This window comes from Glycine max, chromosome 15 (genome assembly GCF_000004515.6).
Source record: "Glycine max cultivar Williams 82 chromosome 15, Glycine_max_v4.0, whole genome shotgun sequence".
Classification (NCBI taxonomy): domain Eukaryota; kingdom Viridiplantae; phylum Streptophyta; class Magnoliopsida; order Fabales; family Fabaceae; genus Glycine; species Glycine max.
This window is the reverse complement of record NC_038251.2, coordinates 17,436,162-17,448,347: the sequence shown is the minus strand read 5'-3', so window position 1 is coordinate 17,448,347 and position 12,186 is coordinate 17,436,162. Positions and strand designations below refer to the sequence as shown.

Below are 12,186 nucleotides of genomic sequence, written 5' to 3'. Positions count from 1 at the left end.
GTTTATAATTCACTCAATTCTGCCTTTAGTCATTTTCAACATGCAAAACTATCAACATGCAAAGAGATTTGATTCTGCAAAAGCCAGGATCAACAGAAAAGTATTATGCAGCAGAAGCGACATGCTCATGCTCAGTCATCTTCACAACCAACAGTTAACTGCACTTCAGAATATAATAGTGAGACATCTGATATAGCATGTTCTGCAAGAAATCAATTTACTTAGTGCCTTAATCACATTTTCTTTTGTTTTTTCTCTATTTTTTAGTGATTGCATCTGATTCATTAAAAAGTGAAGATTCTGAATCCACACAAGGTACTGAAAAAAAATGTTTCATGCTCTTTTTTGCTATGGTTCAAACATTGTATTATATGTATTTCTAATTTATGCACCACTAATAGTCAGCCTATAATGAGAACCAATGAAATGCTTCATGTCCGATTTTTTCCATCTTCTAATTTTATTGTAGTTTCTGCAGATTTAAAACAAGCATTTGGTTCTTCATTTGAACATAAATCTATTGTTTAGTTTATAATTAACTCAATTCTGCCTTTAGTCATTTTCAACATGCAGAACTATCAACATGCAAAGAGATGTGATTCTGCAAAAGCCAGGATCAACAAAAACGTATTATGCAGCAGAAGCGACATGCTCATGCTCAGTCATCTTCACAACCAACAGTCAATTGCACTTCAGAATATAATAGTGAGACATCTGATATAGCATGTTCTGCAAGAAATCAATTTATTAGCTGCCTTAATCACATTTTCTTTTGTTTCCTCTCTATTTTTTAGTGATTGTTTCTGATTCATCAAAAGTGAAAATTCTGAATCCACACAAGGTACTGAAAAAAAATGTTTCATGCTCTTTTTTGCTATGGTTCAAATATTGCTATTATATGTATTTCTAATTTATACAGGTTCATGCTCTAATTTTATGACTCCCTTGAGGATTGTCAATCTCAACTAATTAGCCTGTAATCAACACTGAAGGTAATGACTATAATTCTGATTTCCAGTTTCAGATGCTACTGTACATGCTCTTAAATTAATATTCAAAATTCTTATCATGATATTGTACTATGATATTGAACAATTTTGGATATTCTGATCTTGGTGATCAACTCATCCAATGTAGATATTGTAATGCACAAATGTGGTATGATGAAAGAATATCAAAAAATAAGAATTGTCAGAATCCAAGGTTCAGTTTATGTTTGGAGATGGCAAAGTTGAATTGCCATTATTACAAAATCCACCCCAATATCTCCAACAACTTCTATTTCATGATGATACAATTGATAGTAAAAATTATCAACATAACTTACGAGCATACAACATGATGTTTGCCTTTACTTCTACTGGAATTAAGCTAGATAAAACAAGTAATAATTCAAGAGGACCTCCTACAATCAGAATACAGGGCCAACCATGCCATAGAATAGGCAGTCTATTACCAATGCCTAGGAAAAAACCCAAATTTGCACAGCTATATATCTTTGACACAGAAAATGAAGTGCAATATAGAATTAATGCCATGAGGTAGAAGTTCTTTTATTTCTATCAGTGAGAAAATTATTCATTCCCTTACAATAGTTTGTGCAGTTATGAATATTTTTAAATATTGTTTTTTCAGTCAATATTCTAGAATTCAGAGTCATATTGTTTCAGCTTTAAGTCACATGCTCAATCAACACAATTCTCATGCTAAAATTTTTAGAATGGCCAGGGATAGATTGGCATGTGATCAAGCCAATAATATCAAATTGCAACTCATAGCTGCTCGGGGAAAAGATGGTCGTGTATATAATATGCCTAATGTTCTGGAAATTGCTGCACTTATTGTTGGTGATTTTCATCCAGGCTCAAAAAGAGATATTATTGTTGAAACTCAAAATGGAGAATTACAAAGAATCCATGAACTTCACCCTAGCTATCTACCACTACAGTATCCTCTAATTTTTCCTTATGGAGAAGACGGTTATAGAGCTGACATACTTCACCGTTCTACTTCATCTAGCAAAAAAAGAAAGCGAAACCGTCTGACAATGAGAGAGTGGTTTGCTTATAGACTTCAGTCCAGGTCAAATAAAGCATAGACTTTATTGCATTCTCGAAAATTATTTCAACAATTCATTGTTGAAGGTTATACCATGGTGGAATCTGAAAGACTTAGCTATATCAGAAACAACCAAAAGAAGCTTAGAGTTGATAAGTATTCTAGCTTACAAACTTCATTGGATACTGGAACAGCTAAAGGCTTAACCAAGGGAAAAAGAGTCATCTTACCCTCAACGTTTGTTGGGAGCCCACGTTATATGGATCAACTTTACTTTGATGGTATGGCAATATGCAGTCATGTTGTCGTTTTCCAAATCTTTTTATTACTCTAACCTGTAATCCAAATTGGCCTGAAATTCGTAGATTACTTTCACCTTTGAATCTCAAACCAACAGACAGGCCAGATATTATATCACGAATTTTCAGATTAAAATATGAACACATGCTGTCAGACTTAACAAAGGGTCAATTACTGGGAAAAGTGGTTGCATGTAAGTTGACCATCATTTTTATACTTAAATACAAATATAACTTGGTCATTTGACCATTTTTCTTTGTTGTATAACACAGATATTAATGGCTAAAATATTACAATTTAACCAACACTTTTACAGATATGAAATACAGAATTATACTTACCATCATAACATTATCTTTTGTGAATCACAAATATGCATACTATAGAGTTTAGTTGACCATCATTTTTATACTTAAATACAAATATAAGTTGGTCATTTGGCCATTTTTCTTTGTTCTATAATACATATATTAATGGCTAAAATATTACAATTTAACCAACACTTTTACAGATATGAAATACAGAATTATACTTACCATCGTAACATTATCTTTTGTGAATCACATATTTACATACTATAGAGTTTCAAAAGCGAGGACTCCCTCACGTGCATTTATTACTATTTCTACATCTAGACAATAAATATCCATCTTCAACTGGCATTGATCAAATAATATCAGCAGAAATACCTTCCCATCAAGATGACCCAGAACTCTACAGATTGGTGGAGAACCATATGATACATTGCCCATGCGGAATTTTACAACCCAACTCTCCATGTATGAAAGAAGGCAAATGCAGTCATTTTTATCCTAAACAATTTCAGCCTCAGACTCTTTTGGATTCAAACGGTTATCCAGTCTATCGTAGAAGAAACAATGGTCATTCAATTTCAAAGAATGATGTTATCATTGATAACAGATATGTAGTACCTTACAATCCAAAATTACTGAAAAAATATCAGGCACATATAAATATTGAATGGTGTAATCAAAGTACTTCAATCAAATATTTATTTAAATACATAAACAAAGGCTATGACAAAGTGACTGCTGTTATGGTTTCTGATAGCAATGACGCAGCTCAAAATGTAAATATTCAAAATGATGAACTTAAAGAATATCTAGATTGCAGGTAATTTCATCTTAACCTGCATAATTTATTTTCCCACTATTATTTTTACTAACCAACCTATATCACAGATACATTTCTACCTGTGAAGCTGCTTGGAGAATATTTGCTTTTCCAATCCACGACAGAAAGCCTGTTGTTGAGAGATTGTATTTTCATCTTCCAGGTCAACACAACATTCTTTATGAAGATCATGATGATATAGATGATGTACTATCGAAACCAACTATTTCAGATTCAAAATTCCTAGCTTGGATGAACACTAATAAAGATTTTGATGAGGTCAGGAATCTAACTTATTCACAATTTGTGTCAAAGTTTGTATATAATAAAAGAAACAGATCATGGCAACCCAGAAAAAAAGGATATACCATTGGAAGACTCATATGGGTACCACCAACCACAGGAGAATTGTTTTATTTAAGAATGATGATTGGCAGCTGCAAAGGACCTACTTCATTTGAGGATATCAGGACTGTTGCAAATATCCAATATCCAACATATAGAGAAGCATGTTTTGCAATGGGCTTTCTACAAGATGACAGAGAATATGTTGAGGCAATCAAAGAGGCTAAGGGCTGGGGCACAACTAATTATCTAAGGAAATTGGTTGTATTAATTCTATTAACGGGTGCCATGACCAAACCTAAAGAAGTTTGGAATCAATGTTGGCATTGGCTAGCTGATGACATTGCATATCAATATAGTAAATCAACAATCAACTCAGGTAGGCCGTGACTATTTTTATGTTCCACAGCAATGGTCAGAATCATTCACTAACAACTTGATTTTTATTTTTTATTCACTAACAACTTGATTTTTTTTCTTAGAAGTACAGATCAATGATGATACTCTTAGAAATTTGACATTGATTGAAATTGAACAACTATTGCACATAAACCAAATATCACTAATAGACTATCCTACAATGCCATATCCTCAAGATATCAATCTCACATCCTACCTACAAAACAACTTGGTATTATCAGAACTTGACTACAACCATGATGCAACGAGATCAGAATTTGAGCATCTTTTTGCATCCATGACAGGCAATCTACCTATTCATATATTATAAATTCTATTAATGACAGTTAACATCTTACAAAAAATGCTCATTGCGAATTATAAATTGTATTGATGCTGTTAATATTCTATTAATAACAGGCAATCTACCCTCACTTAATTCTTTCCATCAACAACAAAATTAATCTTCATTTCAATATAACATTAGCTTACCTATCAATGCAGATGAACAAAAAACAATTTATCACAGAATTATCCAAGCTGTCAACAACAATGAAGGTGGAATGTTTTTCCTATACAGATTTGGAGGCACGGGAAAAACATTCATATGGAGAACATTAGCAAGTTCGGTGAGAACAGAGAATCAAATTGTGATTATTGTTGCTTCTAGCGGAATAGCCTCTCTATTATTACTAGGAGGTAGAACTGCACATTCCAGATTTAAAATTCCTGTACCAATTTTTGAAGACTCAACATGTAATATCCATCATGGCACCCAATTAGCAGAATTACTAAACCAGACAAGTCTAATAATTTGGGATGAAGCACCAATGGCCCACAAATTTTGTTTTGAAGCGCTTGATCAAAGTTTAAGAGATATTATCACAAATAAATCAAACTCAAATCAAATATTTGGAGGCAAAGTTATAGTATTCGGTGGAGATTTTTGTCAAATACTATCAGTCATCCCAAGAGGAACCCGCTCAGACATTGTAAATGCAGCAATCAATTCATCCTATCTATGGGATTTGTGTGAAATATTGACCTTGACAAAAAACATGCGGTTACACAGCAATCTAGAATCAGTTGATGAACAAGAAACTGCCACATTTGCTAAATGGATTCTAGACATTGGAGATGAAATTATAGATGATGAAAACGATGGTTATGCTACAATTCAAGTTCCTGCTCATCTACTCATTACTCAATATGATGATCCAATCAGTGCTATAGTCAAATCAACATTCCCAGACTTAGATCAGCACCACAATAATCCTGAATTCTTTAAATCCAAGGCAATACTAGCTTCAACAAATGAAACAGTAAAACAAATCAATCATTACGTACTATCCTTCATTCTAGGTAATTATCTCATTACTTATTTAATTGACACTTACTCAGTCAAAAATATAATCACTGAAATTGTAATTTTGCAAATCATAGGTGACCACATGGAATATCTAAGCTCTGATTCCGTTGATAAATTAGAAACCAGTGAAGATTCATATTTCCAATCAATTACTACTGAATTCCTTAATTCATTGAACACATCTGGTTTGCCAACTCATTCTATCAAACTTAAAATTGGAAGTCCTATAATGCTGTTAAGGAACCTCAACCAAAATCAAGGTCTATGTAACGGTACTAGATTAGTGGTAACAAAGATGGCAAAACATGTAATTGCAGCTGATATTATCTAAGGTAAAAACATTGGCCTCGCTGTTTATATTCCAAGAATGTTAACGTCCCCTTCACAATCACCCTGGCCGTTTAAACTATTAAGAAGACAATTTCCGATTATGCTATCCTATGCAATGACAATTAACAAGTCACAGGGACAATCATTATCCATGGTTGGACTTTATTTGTCGAAACCTGTATTCACTCATGGTCAATTATATGTTGCATTGTCAAGGGTTAACTCAGCAAAAGGATTAAAAATCCCGATTCATGATGATGAGCAGAAAAGCATGAATTCCACTACCAATGTAGTATTCAAAGAAGTGTTCAGAAACATTAAAAGTTAAATTTCAGTTGTTTAATATCAGGTTCAATTCTATTGTCATGCTTTTTCAAACAGTCCTATTCTTTAATAATCAATTCTTCAATATTATATTATCACTGCATTATATAATTTAAGTTATTACAATCTTCAATACAATTCAATTGATATTAAATATTGAGAATTGACTATCAGTTTCAATTCTTTTGTCATGGTTTTTGAAACAGTGCTACTCTTTTGTGATCACTTCTTGCAGACAATTCCATTGATTTTAAATACTAAGAATCCACCAACAATAACAACAACCAATCTATAATTTTTTAAATAACAATAACAATTCCATTGATATAACCGCTTTGACACAGACACACAGTGAGAAAAATACATATACATATACACATCGTTTTATTAATAACAAAATAATAACCATCCAGAAATTTAATTACCACCACAGGAACGTGTAAAATAGTTTAGTGATTAGGTGAACTTTACATTATTAATCTATTAATTAATCCATTAAGGCGAAAACCTCATAGAAAAAATTAACCCATTTAAGGCCCAACTATTACATGCACACCACAAACAACACTAAAGTCCAATCAGTTCTGAAACCATTCACAAAAAAACCGTTCAGTTACTTCCACAATTATTCACATTCAGACTCTTCGTATCATCACTAGCTTTCCCATTCAAGAAGAAACTATTGAGTTGCACCATTTCCAACAAAAACCTACCGCCACTTATGCCATCGAAAAGATAAATCAATTAATCAAGTTCACTCAACTATTAACCCATATTACACGTTCCTCTGGAAACATCATCTTAACATCCTATCACCATACTTTTACTTTAGAAAAACCCAAAATGAGTATCTCATCCTCCACCGCTTCAACCAGAGTAAGGAGTGTCTCTTACAAAGTTGATATCTTCCAATGGATTATTTTTTCACTTTAAATTTTTGACATTACTAAATCTTGTGTTCATGCATATCAGATATCCAATTGTAAGACCACCTGCAATCATCCAATTTAGAGCAGCTTTTGATGAGGACATGACCAAGAGCAAGGGCAAGGATCCACTTGAAGGACTTGGAGGACCTATGACAAGGGCTAGAGCAAGGAAAGCCAAGGAAGCTCTTCAACAAGTGCTGTCCATACTATTTGAATACAAGCCCAAGTTTCAAGGAGAAAAGTCCAAGGTTGTGAGTTGTATCATGGCCCAAATGGAGGAGGACTAAATGACACCACTTTGTTTCAATTTTAGAGTGTTTAGTCTGTCTAAATAATGGCCCAATCCTTGTAAAGTTGGCTGACCAAAAATATGTTTTGGGTTAATCAACTAAAAGGGCTTTAGTTAGGTTTAGTTCAAGTTGTAATAAGGGCCCAATTGGCAACCTAGGCATCAGCCTTTTGGGAGACCAAATGGTGGCTGACTTGTTGGCTATTGGGGGTGACTTTTGGTTGCCACAATTTCAGTTACACTCAGCCATTAAGTTTTTTTTAATTCCCTAGGTTAATGGCATTAAGTTATTTTAATTCTAGGTTAGTGGGTCATTACTAAAATCTGCTGTAAAGCTTCTATATAAGCTGAACCATTTTATCAATAAACAGAAGTTGAGTTTTATTCAGAAAATTAGAGTTTATCTCTTTTATCTTAGTGAGAGTGATTCTCCTAAATTCTTGAGTGATTCAAGAACACCCTGGCTGTATCAAAGGACTTTCACAACCTTTGTGTGTTGCCCTCGCTGGAAAGAGTGATTCTTTCCTTCCTATCATCTCCACCCTTGTTCTTTCAAACCACAATTCCAGAAAATCCACCTCTGCCCAAAATTATCTCGTGACCATAACTCCCATTTTACACACTCAAATTAAGTGATTCTTGAGCCTAAATTGAATTTCAAAACGAGACCTTTCACCTCGTTTTGGAATCACCTCATTTGGAGCCCTGTAGCTTCCGTTATTGCCATTTCTATATTTCTGTCCAGCCACCACTTAACCTACGTTTTACCATCCCATTCATCCATTTTATGCTAGAAACCACCTTATTAAGACCCACGAAATTAACCACCTTATTTTCCATCCTTTCCTTAATCAATTTCCGCATTTTCCATCAAGGTTTAATCCTAGACGATCCTAAGTCAGGCCTTGTGCCATGAGGGTTCATATCAGCTTTGCACAGTGACCAGGTTATAGTTTAAAATAGAAAAAACTTTTTTTTCGTTCCCTTGCATCTATTTGTTATTCCTTACATTCCATTTGCATGGTTTATGATTGATCATATTATTTCTCTAGAGTTACAATTCATTCGTTCTGCTTTTTCCCCGTTTTCCTGCCTTGCGTGTTCTATTTTTGTCTATTTTTGCTGGCTTCCATGCTTCCATTGCATTTGCATGCTTTTCGATTCACCACATTATTACTTTAAATATATAGCATTTTGCTTTGACTGTAGTTTTCGCATGGAACTTTATATCATTTTCTCTTTTGACATATTATTTCTTTTCATACAATTTCTTCCTTTTTATATCCAGACATTCATAGAAATACCCCCATTCTACCATGAACAGTGGGCACCCAATTACCCACAAGAGGTTCGGTTCAAATACAATGGAGCAACCTACCCAATACGAGTCCAACAACACCGAGGCAGATATTTTTTTGTAGATGGACTCGCAGACGTCAGGGTAGATTTAAAAATCTACGAGTCTATCATCATCAACTTCTTTGCCTGCGATGATAACACCATTTTTTATCTACATTTTACACCTCCCTTAAATCAACAGACATGTGGCAGACCAATACTTCATTCCCATCAACATATCTGGACAACAGAAATAACCCAATGTATACTGGGTGCTCCCCAACCGTTGGTAATATGCAATCACATTAACTTGCATTATTATGAGAATTTCAATCACATTATTAATTTGTATAAATGATATGCTGGAAATCCCATCACATGCAAGGAAATATCTAAAAGAATGTGAGAATCACTGGACAATTTTATGGAAGAATGCACCTCCTCTGCAATGGGACGTTGTTACGCTCGACCGCGACATTAAAGATAAAAGTATCGTCCGGCCATGGTACAAGTTTCTCAAGGAAAACGATTTCCATCACGGAGATGAGGTATCATTCTACTACCGGCCACACGAAAGAATTTGGGAAATAGTCATTAGAAGAGAAAGGAAGTGGTAATAATTTTCGTTTTATATGTAATTATATTTTGTTTATTTTCTCTGAACAACCTCTCTTTTACCAACATTATAAATACATATCTATCTAATCTTCAATTATATTACTGTGATTGCAAATTTACTAACCAAGTGACCCGTGCGTACGCACGGGTTACAGACTAGTACTATCTATAAAAGAGAACCCCCTAGAAAAGCCTATTGTGCCCTTACCTAAGGTTGTGACACCTGTCCATTTCCTTGGTTTTTTGGTCTTTTAACCTTTTCATTTCCCACTCCCTTGGTTGCTCCACATATTGTTCCAAGTGTCTTCTTTTCTAACCTTTTCATTTCCCACTCCCTTGGTTGTTCTACGTATTGTTTCAGGTGTCTTCTTTTCCAATCTTCATCCCAAGTCTTTTTGATTTCCTTTTTATTTTTCCATTTCTCTTTCTCCCGTGGCAAAAGGCTCCTTTCTCTTTCTCTCTCACTCACTTTCTTTCTCTGTACAAGTTGGAAGCTTTCTCTCTCTCAAAGCAGCAAGGTCCTCCACCACCACCACCTCCAATCTCCGTCTTTCACACAGAGAGAGATACTGTGTGTGAGATCAGTTTTTGGTTCATGGATTCCTTTTCTCTTCTACACAATTCCAAGCATCTATTCTTGGTATTTGATATATTTCATTCCTTTCTCTCTCATATATTTTTTTCTTCTTTTAATTTACTATTTTTTGGTTTATAAACGGTCACCTATGATGCGGATTGGATTTTGTGTTGTGCAGGTTTGAACAAGTTTTGGGCTTTTGGTGGTAATGTGGTGGCTATGGATAAGGACTCATGTGGAGTGGGGTTCATGGCGGAATTGTCCGACGAAAGTAGCCGCAAAACGGTGAGTGCGACGACTTTGCCGTTTGCATGTGAGTGTGAGTATGAGTATGGTGTGTGTGGTGTGCATTTTTACGATTCTCATTTTTGCTGTAGGTGATTGATGTTTTGGAGATGCTGGTGCGCATGGACCCATCGGACATCGCTATTAGGCTTTTGGAGCCACTCAAGGCGGAGTTCCCTATTTTGAGCTACGCCGATTTCTACCCGGTGATGATTTTTTTGTCTTTGGTGTTTGTGCGCTTAATGATGTGTTTGTGTTGGCGCAGTTGGCTAGCGTTGTTGCCGTTGAGGTCACGGGTGGACCTGAAGTTCCATTCCACCCTAGAAGAGAGGTATAATATCGCAAGTTTTTAGTTCTCACGGTTGTTCTCTGTTATTTGATTTTATTATGCCTTATTGTATATAATAATAATAATAATAATAATAATAATAATAATATTGTTCTTCTTGATAATATGCAGTACCAAAATCAATTTGCTGATATAGAATACTTTTAATTTTACATGCAGCGAAAAAAAATTTTATCCTGTGATTCAAATTTCTTTTCTGAATATTGTCATTGGAGCCACTCAAGGCGGAGTTCCCTATTTTGAGCTACGCTGATTTCTACCCGGTGATGATTTTTTTGTCTTTGGTGTTTGTGCGCTTAATGCTATGTTTGTGTTGACGCAGTTGGCTGGCGTTGTTGACGTTGAGGTCACGGGTGGACTTGAAGTTCCATTCCACCCTCGAAGAGAGGTATAATATCGCAAGTTTTTAGTTCTCACGATTGTTCTCTGTTATTTGATTTTATTATGCCTTATTGTATATAATAATAATAATAATAATAATAATAATAATAATAATGTTCTTCTTGATAATATGCAGTACCAAAATCAATTTGAATCGTTAATGATATGCAGTACCAAAATCAATTTGCTGATATAGAATACTTTTAGTTTGAATACTAATTTTGTTGATATAGAATACTTTTAATTTTACATGCAGCGAAGAAAAATTTCATCCTGTGATTCAAATTTCTTTTCTGAATATTGTCATTTTAATTTTGCAGGTTAATTTAGAATACCTTGGTAGAGTTGTGCTCAACACAAATGATGGGAACTGATTCACACACAAATATGATTGATAGCCTGGGTGTTGCTGGATGGAGAGTTTTGCCCCAAAAAATTTCAATTTTTTAGAACAAGCACATTCACGGGTACTTGAGATTCAACATTTTCCCCCCTAAATTTCAAGTTTTTAATTTGTTTAGTCAATGTAGACATTAAACCAAAAGATATACAGTTCCAAAATTAGAATTTTGGGGATCCTTTTTTATTGGTTATATATGATAGTGATGATTTTTTTGTCTTTGGTGTTTGTTCGCTTAATGTTGTGTTTGTGTTGACGCAGTTGGCTGGCGTTATTGCCATTGAGGTCACGGGCGGACCTCAAGTTCCATTCCACCCTGGAAGAGAGGTATAATATCGCAAGTTTTTAGTTCTCATGGTTGTTCTCTGTTATTTGATTTTATTATGCCTTATTGTATATAATAATAATAATAATAATAATAATAATAATAATAATAATAATAATAATAATATTGGAATTGTACTGCTTTATCCATGTATCACAAGATTCAAAGTGATCTACAATTCATCACATGATACAAAATTGGTTTTTCCTATGTCTAAGTTGATTTTGATATTGATATTCTCTGTTGCAGTCAACCCGAATAGGAAATCAACTCAACATAACAACAATGGGAGAAGTTAGATGTTTCCTTTCTCAAATACTAGCACTTTGGAGGCTTAACAACAGCTATGCTCTCGACTTTGTAGTTGATAGATACACATGCAACATTTGTTAATGCAAATACCATTCAACTACATGTGTCTATGATCATACCTGAT

At 34.3% G+C, this 12,186-nt stretch overlaps 1 pseudogene; it reads left to right on the top strand.

The window, feature by feature from the left end:
* The first annotated feature begins 1,081 nt into the window (after positions 1 to 1,081).
* Positions 1,082 to 12,143, top strand: LOC100792773 (uncharacterized; annotated as a pseudogene).
* Positions 12,144 to 12,186: the final 43 nt, after the last annotated feature.